Source organism: Hordeum vulgare, chromosome 7H, assembly GCF_904849725.1.
Source record: "Hordeum vulgare subsp. vulgare chromosome 7H, MorexV3_pseudomolecules_assembly, whole genome shotgun sequence".
Classification (NCBI taxonomy): Eukaryota; Viridiplantae; Streptophyta; class Magnoliopsida; order Poales; family Poaceae; genus Hordeum; species Hordeum vulgare.
The window spans coordinates 464,860,331-464,871,249 of record NC_058524.1 but is presented as its reverse complement, the minus strand read 5'-3'; positions in this window follow the sequence as shown (position 1 = coordinate 464,871,249).

The window sequence follows — 10,919 nt, the reverse complement described above, 5'->3', positions numbered from 1 at the left end:
AGAACGATATACCTGCTGATCGAAATCTATACCATTTTCGTCAGTGCAGAGGTGGCCGTTGGCAGGCATAGGTATCTTGACGCCTTTGCATTCATGCATGCTGAATTTCCTCAGGACATCCTTGAGGTATTTCTCCTGAGATATGAAGATGCCATTGCGTTGTTGACGAATTTGCAGGCCTAAGAATAATTTCATCTCCCCCATCATGGACATTTGATATTCTTCACCCATCATGTAGGCAAATTCATCACTGTAACGTTTGTCAGTACAACCAAAAATAATGTCGTCAACATATATTTGGCACATGAATAGTTCATTGTCATAGGATTTCATGAAAAGAGTAGGATCAAGTGAACCGAGTTTGAAGCCTTTCTTCGTGAGGAATTCCATCAATGTATCATACTGATGACCCACAAGTGTAGGGGATCTATCATAGTCCTTTTGATAAGTAAGAGTGTCGAACCCAAGGAGGAGCACAAGGATCTGATAAGTGCTTTTCAGCAAGGTATTCTCTGCAAGCACTGAAATTATCGGTAACAGATAGTTGTGTGGTAAGATGATTTGTAGAAAGTAGCAAGTAACAAAGGTGCAGAAAAGTGTCCCAATCCCTTTTGTAGCAAGGGACAAGTCTGGACAAACTCTTATCGGAGGTGAAGCGCTCCCGAGGACACATGGGAATTTCTGTCAAGCTAGTTTTCATCATGTTCATATGATTCACGTTCGCTACTTTGATAGTTTGATATGTGGGTGGACCGGTGCTTGGGTGCCGCCCTTACTTGGACAAACATACCACTTATGATTAACCCCTCTCGCAAGCATCCGCAACTACGAAAGAAGAATGAAGCTAAAGTCTAACCATAGCATTAAACTAGTGGATCCAAATCAGCCCCTTAAGAAGCAACGATTAAACTAGGGTTTAAGCTTCTGTCACTCTAGCAACCCATCACCTACTTATTACTTCCCAATGCCTTCCTCTAGGCCCAAATAATGGTGAAGTGTTATGTAGTCGACGTTCACATAACACCACCAGAGGAAAAACAACATACAACACATCAAAATATCGAACGAATACCAAATTCACATGACTACTTATAGCAAGACTTATCCCATGTCCTCAGGAACAAAAGTGACTACTCACATAGCATAATTATGTTCATGACCAGAGAGGTATTGAATAGCATCAAGGATCTGAACATATTATATTCCACCGAGTAATCCAACTAGCATCAACTACAAAGAGTAATTAACAATACTAGCAACCTTACAAGTACCAATCAGAGTCGCGAGACGGAGATTGGTTACAAGAAATGAACTAGGGTTTGGAGATTAGATGGTGCTGATGAAGATGTTGATGGAGATAAGTCCCGTCTGATGAGAGGAGTGTTGGTGCTGATGATGGCGACGATTTCCCCCTCTGGGAGGGAAGTTTCCCCGGCAGGATGGCCCTGCCGGAGCTCTAGATATTCTGCTCAAGTTCCGCCTCGTGGAGGCGGCGATTCCTCCCGGAAGCCTCCTCTTGATTTTTTTTGGAACGAAACCCTCCTTATAGCAAAAGATGGGAGCCAGAGTGGCAACAGGGGGCCCACAAGCCCCCTAGGCACGGCCAGGAGGGTAGGCCGCGCCTAGCAGGCTTGTGGCCTCCTGGTGGCTCCCCTCGGGTACTTCTTCCGCCGAGTATTTTTCATACAATCCAAAATAATTCCTCGTTGGTTTTCACGGCTTTTGGAGTTGTGCAGAATAGGTATCTCAAACTTGGTCCTTTGTCAGACCAGAATTCCAGTTGCCGGCATTCTTCCTCTTCATGTAAACCTTATAAAATACGAGAGAAAAGGCATACGTATTGTACTGTGAAGTGTAATAACAACCCATAAAGTTATAAATATCAACATAAAAGCATGATGCAAAATGGACGTATCAACTCCCCCAAGCTTAGATCTCGCTTGTCCTCAAGCGGAAGCCGAGATCAATAAATATGCCCACATGTTTAGAGATAGAGGTGTCGACAAAACAAGATACGTACATGCAGGCATCATGATCATAATTAGAACAGCAATAACGTCATATAATCTCTTATGCTAAAGTGATAATTCCATCACAAAGTAAAGTATGGATCAAGAACCTTATTGAGAATTAACAACCAATAGCCTTTAGTCACTGAAGCAATTGCAATTTATCATAACATCGGAAAGAGTCAAATAAGAGCTTGTAAAGCAAATCTACATACTCAATCATCCTTTCGTCTTCTACAATTGCTAAAACTCATGTGGTACTCATGAGATCAAAGTTTTAGTCGAACACAGGAAAGATAGGGGCTTATAGTTTCGCCTCCCAACTATTTACCTCGAGGGTAATGTCAACAATAATAATTCATGAATACTTACTTCCAAGTTGACATATGAATATAGATCTTTCCCTAGCACATGACGTTAGCCAAGATAATGGCGAAATAAGGAATTGGTGTCGATCACCATGACTCTTTTAAGGACAAAATGTAAAGGTACAAGATAGGCCTTTCGCAGAGGGAAGTAGAGGTTGTTATGCGCTTTTGAGGTTTGGATGTGTGACCTCTTAGTGTGAAGGAACATCACTTTATATTGCCTCTTGTGATACAGAACTTTATTATGCAGTCCATCGCTTTTATGTCTTCCTCATCACAGGTTCGTACAAAGCTTATTTTCCACACACTAATAGATCATACATATTTAGGGAGCAATTTTTATTGCTTGCACCGATGACAACTTACTTGAGGGATCTTATTCAATCCATAGGTAGGTATGGTGGACTCTCCTGGCAAAACTGGGTTGAAGGATTATGGATGCACAAGTAGTATCTCTACTTAGTGTGGAAGTTTTGGTTGATATGAGGTGGAACCAATCGTCACATGCTAAGGGATCTCTAGTCATATAACATTTCTCAGAACCAAGCAAACATAATTCATTATGTTGTCTTCCTTGTCCAACATCTACTTCTAAGCATGTAATAGTTTAATGAGTGTTCACAATCATAGACGGTGTCAAAGATGATATATTTATATGTGAACCTCTCCTTCTTTATTACTTCCTATTAATTGCAACAAAGACCAAGGTCTACGTTTGTCCACCCACAACAAGTTTCAATCTACATTCTTTTCATATGTGAAGCCATCACTTCCCATAAGATAATTACATGATCTTTCATGCTTTTGTTCTTTTATTATTCTTTTATTTAGATCATGGCATGAAGAAAGGCCCTTAACTAAAACACTCTTTATTATATGACTCACGAGCTCGAATACATTGGGGGTGACACAAAGCAAAACTCAAGCCTAGAACACTAAGAACTTTATTCTACTAGAGAAAGATAAAACCAAAAAGGATCTAACTAAGAAAAAGGTAAAGGCAAAAGATGTGATGGTGATATGATACTGGGGCAACTCCCCCAAGCTTGGCACAAGCCAAGGGGATTGCCCATACCTGTGCTTAGTTGTCTTCCTTCGAAGGTGATGGTGGTTGAGTTGTTGCAACCTGGGTTTGATCCTCCGTCTTCCAACGCATAGGTGCTCCATCATGGAAAGATGACCGAGTCTCCGGAATCCTCAAATCTGCAGCTAACCATACTGATTTAAATCTCTACTCATACTCATAGTTTTGGTTCTGCAGGTCATAGATTTGGGCTTAGAGGTGATCAATTCTGTCATAGAGCCTGGAGAGGTGTTTCCCAATGTCATTGGCATCGATCTTGTGCTTGTTGGTGAACTCCGTGATCATCATGTGGTTGGCGTTGAGTCCGTGTTCCACCATCCCTTGGCACTTGAAGACTTGCTACTCCATTGCTTCGAGCCTAGACTACACGCTTCCGGTATTCTTGGGCCCCGCAACATCACAGATGTGGAGCACCCCCTCATGCATCTCGATAGATTGAGGGTGTTGCAACACTCCCGCGAGGTAGGGATTGATGACCTTCTCGAAGAACTTGTCCTTTGAAACTTTTGGGGACGCCATAGCGATCTAGATCTGTCTGCACAGTAGCTCGAAACAAAAAGATAGGATATTTCCGTGATACGAGGGTCAGACCTTTAGGGAGAATATATAATGAATTTTTCCCGACCAAAAGGAGTACTCGCAAGAAAACGGAGTCCGGGAGGCACACGAGGTGCCCACAAGCCACCCAGGCGCGGCCAGGGGGCTAAGCCGCGCCTGGCAGGCTTGTCGCCTCCTCGTGCGCTTTCCGGACTACTTTAAATTTTTCTATTTTTCTAAAAATTCCAAAACGGAGAAAAATTCCTACTGGAAAAGTTTTGGAGTTGGTTTACTTACCGAATCATATACCTCTTCGTTTTTGGAGTCTGAAACAGGCTGATAAATATCCCTTATGTACTCCTCCGGAGTTATGGTATTAATAACATTGCTTTCAACATTTATGGGAGTACCTGAGATATAATGCTTGATTCTTTGCCCATTTACCACTCTCGGAAAATTACCTTCCGTGTTGTTGATCTTGATGGCACCGGAATGATATACTTCCTCAACAATGTAAGGACCTTCCCATTTAGAGAGAAGCTTGCCTGCAAAAAATCTTAAACGAGAATTGTATAGCAAGACATAATCACCTACATTGAACTCACGTTTTTGTATCCTTTTATCATGCCACCTCTTAACCTTTTCTTTGAACAACTTGGCATTTTCATATGCCTGAGTTCTCCATTCATCAAGTGAGCTAATATCATATAACCTCTTCTCACCAGCAAGTTTGAAATCAAAGTTGAGCTCTTTGATTGCCCAATAAGCCTTATGCTCTAGCTCAAGAGGTAAATGACATGCTTTACCGTGAACCATTTTGTACGGAGACATGCTCATGGGATTCTTATAAGCAGTTCTATAAGCCCACAGTGCATCATCAAGCTTCTTAGACCAATTCTTTCTAGACCTATTAACAGTCTGTTGCATAATTAGATTAATCTCTCTATTACTTAGCTCTACTTGACCACATGACTGAGGATGATAGGGAGATCCAATTCTATGGTTGACATCATACTTAGCAAGCGTTTTACGGAAAGCAGCATGAATAAAATGCGAACCACCATCAGTCATTAGATATCTAGGGACTCCAAATCTAGGGAAAATAACTTCTTTAAGCATCCTAATAGAGGTGTTGTGATCAGCACTACTAGTTGGGATAGCTTCTACCCACTCAGTAACATAATCAATAGCAACTAGGATATGAGTATACCCATTGGACTTTGGAAAAAGTCCCATATAATCAAAACCCCAAACATTAAATGGTTCAATGACAAGTGAATAATTCATAGGCATTTCCTAACGTTTACTAATATTACCTATTCTTTGACATTCATCACAAGACAAGACAAACTTACGGGCATCCTTGAAGAGAGTAGGCCAATAGAAACCTGATTGCAATACCTTGTGTGCAGTTCTATCTCCCGCATGGTGTCCTCCTTAAGCCTCCGAGTGACACTTCTGTATGATCTATCCCTGTTCATGCTCAGGTACACAATGTCTAATAACACCATCTACTCCTTCTTTATAAAGGTGAGGATCATCCCAAAAGTAATGTCTCAAAAGAATTTCTTATTTTGCTGGTATGTGAAACTAGGTGGTATATATTTAGCAACAATATAATTTGCATAATCAGCATACCACAGTGTACTACGTGAAGCATTGATGACATTCAATTGCTCATCAGGAAAGCTATCATCAATAGGCTGTGGGTCATCAAGAACATTCTCCAACCTAGACAAGTTATCTGCTACAGGGTTCTCAGCACCCTTCCTATCAACAACATGCAAATCAAATTCTTGTAGCAAGAGAACCCATCTGATAAGTCTAGGTTTAGCATCTTTCTTTTCCAAGAGATACTTAATAGCAGCATGATAAGTGTGAATAGTAACTTTGGAATCAACAATGTAAGATCTGAACTTTTCACATGCAAACACGACTGCTAAAAATTCCTTTTCAGTAGCAGCATAGTTTCTTTGGGCATTGTCTAGAGTTTTACTAGCATAGTGAATAACATTCAACTTCTTATACACTCTTTGTCCTAGAACATCACCAACAGCATAATCACTAGCATCACACATAATATCAAAAGGTAAGTTCCAATCAGGTGGTTGAACAATAGGCGCAGTTATCAAGGCCTTCTTAAGTATTTAGAAGGCTTCCTCACAATCATCGTCAAAAACAAAAGCAATATCCTTTTGCAAGAGATTGGTAAGAGTCCTAGAAATCTTAGATAAGTCCTTAATGAACCTTCTATAGAAACCAGCATGACCAAGGACACTTCTTATACCTTTGATGTCTGTAGGGCATGGCATTTTCTCGATCGCATCAACTTTAGCCTTATCGACTTCAATACCTCTTTCAGAAATTTTATGTCCTAAGACGATGCCTTCATTAACCATAAAGTGGCACTTCTCCCAATTCAAGACAAGGTTGGTATCTTTACATCTCTGCAAAACTCGATCAAGGTTGCTGAGGCAATCATCAAAAGAAGACCCGTAAACGGAGAAGTCATCCATGAAAACCTCAACAATCTTTTCACAGAAGTCAGAGAATATAGCCATCATACATCTTTGAAAGGTAGCAGGTGCATTACATAAGACAAAAGGCATACGTCTATAAGCAAAGGTACCGAAAGGGCAAGTAAAAGTGGTTTTCTCTTGATCAGATTGTGCAACAGGTATTTGGGAGAAACCAGAATAACCATCTAGAAAGCAGAAGTGTGTGTGTTTAGACAATCTTTCTAGCATTTGGTCAATAAAAGGCAAAGGGTAATGATCTTTCCTAGTGGCTTTATTCAATTTCCTAAAATCAATTACCATCCTATAGTCAGTAATAATCCTTTGTGGGATCAATTCATCTTTATCATTACGGACAACGGTAATACCTCCCTTCTTAGGGACACAATGCACCGGACTTACCCAATCACTATGAGCAACATGATAGATAATACCTGCTTCCAAGAGCTTTAGTATTTCTTTTCTTACTACCTCTTTCATCTTAGGATTTAATCTCCGTTGATGATCAACAACTAGTTTGGAATCAGGATCGGTTTTAATTTTGTGCTGGCATAGAGTGGGACTAATGCCCTTAAGATCGTCAAGAGTATATCCAATAGCAGCATAGTGCTTTCTCAGAGTTTTCAATAATTTCTTTTCTTCATGCTCTGAAAGGCTAACACTAATAATAACATGATATATCTCTTTTTCATTAAGATAAGCATACTTAAGAGTATCAGGTAACTGCTTAAGCTCAAACACAGGATCACCCTTTGGTGGGGGTGGATCTCCAAGCAGTTCAACAGGCAAATTATTCTTAAGGATAGGATGTTGTTCAAAGATAACTCTATCTATCTCATTCCTTTCATCCATATGCATATCATTTTCATGCTCAAGCAAATATTGCTCTAAAAGATCAGTAGGAGGCACAACAATAGAAGCTAGGGCAATAGTTTCATCCTTACTGGACAATTCTTTTTCATGAGGTTGTCTACCAAACTTGGAGAAATTGAACTCATGTGACACTCCTTCAAAGCCAACAGTGACAGTTTGCTTCTCACGGTCAATATGAGCATTGACATTATTGAGGAAAGGTCAGCCAAATATGATGGGACAAAAGCTATCTTATGTGGTAGCAAGGATGAGAAAATCAGCAGGATACTTAGTTTTACCACACAAGATTTCAACATCTCTAACAATTCCCAAAGGGCAGATAGTATCTCTATTGGCAAGATGAATAGTGACATCAATAGGTTCCATCTCGACAGGTGCAATCTCGTCTTTAATTTCATCATATAAAGACTGAGGTATTGCACTAACACTAGCACCCACGTCACATAAACCATGATACCAATGATCTCCTATCTTAATAAAAACAACAGGCGTGCCAACAACAGGCCTATGTTTGTCTCTAGCATGGGGTTTAGCAATTCTAGCAACATCTTCACAGAAGTGAATACCATGGCCATCAACATTGTCGGACAGGAGATCTTTGATAATAGCACTGCTAGGTTCAACTCTAATTTGCTCACGGGGTGTAGGTGTTCTAATGTAGCCCCTACGTATCACAACTGAAGCTTTAGAATGATCCTTTATCCTAACAGGGAAAGGTGGCTTCTCAATGTAAGCACTAGGAACAATAGGATCATTATAAGCGATGACTTTCTCTTCAACTGGATTGGCTTTAACTACATTGAATTCTAAGGGAGGATGATATTTAAAACACTTCTATTTAGGGAGATTGATATGAGCAGCAAATGATTCACATAATGAAGCTACTATCTCAGAGTCAAGTCCATGTTTAGCGTTAAAATCACAAAAAGTATTTGTTTCGACAAAGGATTTAACACAATCAAACTTGAGATTCATACCTGACTCCTTACCTTCATCAAACTCCCAATCTTCAGAGTTGCATTTAATTCTTTCTAATAAATTCCATTTGAAGTCAATATCTCTCTTCATAAAAGAACCGGTACAAGAACTCTCAAGCATGGTGCGATTATCATGAGAAAGCCGAGCATAGAAGTTCTGAGTGATAATTTCTCTCGAGGGATCATGGTTGGGGCATGAATATAACATTGACTTAAGCCTCCCCCAAGCTTGAGGGATACTTTCTCTATCACAAGGTCAAAAATTATAAATATAATTCCGATCACGATGTACCAAATGCATCGGATAAAACTTTTGATGAAATTCCAATTTCAATTGGTTGTAGTTCCATGATCCAGTATCATCACATAGACTATACCATGTCAATGCTTTATCCCTCAAAGATAAGGGAAAGACCTTCTTCTTGACCTCATCCTCGGGCAAACCTGCAAGCTTAAATAAACCACAAACTTCATCTATATAGATTAGATGCAAGTCGGGATGTGATGTTCCATCTCCTATAGAAGGATTAGCCAACAGTTTCTCTAGCATACCCGACGGAATTTCATAACAAATATTTTCAGTAGGTGCAGCAGGTTGAGGAGCAACTCCTTGTGCTTCCGTTCGAGGTGAAGATACCCCGAACAAGCTCCTCAAATGATTAGTTTCCATAGTGACAAGTGACAATAAATTTCAGCACACTATATAAATGTTTTCTTACCAAATTCCACTTACCAAAGGCACTTCACTCCCCAGCAACGGCGCCAGAAAAGAGTCTTGATGACCCACAAGTGTAGGGGATCTATCGTAGTCGTTTCGATAAGTAAGAGCGTCGAACCCAACAAGGAGCAGAAGGATCTGACAAGTGGTTTTCAGCAAGGTATTCTCTGCAAGCACTGAAATTATCGGTAACAGATAGTTGTGTGATAAGATGATTCGTAGCAAGTAGAAAGTAACAAAGGTGTAGCAAATTGGCCAAATTCCTTTTGTAGCAAAGGACAAGCCTGGACAAACTCTTATAGGAGGTGAAGCGCTCCCGAGGATACATGGGAATTTCTGTCAAGCTAGTTTTCATCATGTTCATATGATTCGCGTTCGCTACTTTGATAGTTTGATATGTGGGTGTTCCGGTGCTTGGGTGCTTCCCTGACATGGACAAACATCCCACTTATGATTAACCCCTCTCGCAAGCATCCGCAACTACGAAAGAAGAATTAAGACAAAGTCTAACAATAGCATTGAACTAGTGGATCCAAATCAGCCCCTTACGAAGCAATGCATAAACTAGGGTTTAAGCTTCTATCACTCTAGCAACCCATCATCTACTTATTACTTCCCAATGCCTTCCTCTAGGCCCAAATAATGGTGAAGTGTTATGTAGTTGACCTTGACATAACATCACTAGTGGAAAAACAACATACAACGCATCAAAATATCGAACAAATACCAAATTCACATCACTACTTATAGCAAGACTTATCCCATGTCCTCAGGAAGAAAAGTGACTACTCACAAAGAATAATTATGTTCATGACCAGAGAGGTATTGAATAGCATCAAGGATCTGAACATATAATCTTCCACCGAGTAATCCAACTAGCATCAACTACAAAGAGTAATTAACACTACTAGCAACCTTACAAGTACCAATCGGAGTCGCGAGACGGAGATTGGTTACAAGAGATGAACGAGGGTTTGGAGATGAGATGGTGCTGATGAATATGTTGATGGAGACGAGTCCCCTCTGATGAGAGGAGTGTTGGTGCTGACGATGGTGACGATTTCCCCCTTCGGGAGGGAAGTTTCCCCGGCAGGACGGCCCTGCCGGAGCTCTAGATTGGTTCTGCTCAAGTTACGCCTCGTGGCGGCGGCGATTCCTCCCAAAAGACTCCTCTTGATTTTTCTGGAACGAAATCCTCCTTATAGAAAAAGATGGGAGCCAGAGGGGCAACAGGGGCCCACAAGCCCCCTAGGTGCGGCCAGGGGGTAGGCCGCGCCTAGCAGGCTTGTGGCCTCCTGGTGGCTCCCCTCTGGTACTTCTTCCCCCAGTATTTTTCATAAAATCCAAAATAATTCCTCGTTGATTTTCACGGCTTTTGGAGTTGCGCAGAATAGGTATCTCAAACTTGCTCCTTTTTCAGACCAGAATTCCATCTGGCGGCATTCTCCCTCTTCATGTAAACCTTATAAAATAAGAGAGAAAATGCATAAGTATTGTACCGTGAAGTGTAATAACAGCCCATAAAGCGATAAATATCAACATAAAAGCATGATGCAAAATGGACGTATCACATACCAAACCCGAGGGGCTTGCTTGAGGCCATAGAGTGCCTTTTTGAGTCTGAAGACTTTGTGAGGATGCTTCGGGTCTTCAAAACCTGGGGGCTGAGCAACATATAATTATTCCTCAAGCTTACCATTGAGGAATGCACTTTTCACATCCATTTGATATAGAGTAATATTGTGATGGTTTGTATAAGCAAGTATTATTCAAATTGCTTCAAGTCTAGCAACAGGTGCAAAAGTTTCATCAAGGTCAATTCCTTCAACCTGTGTGT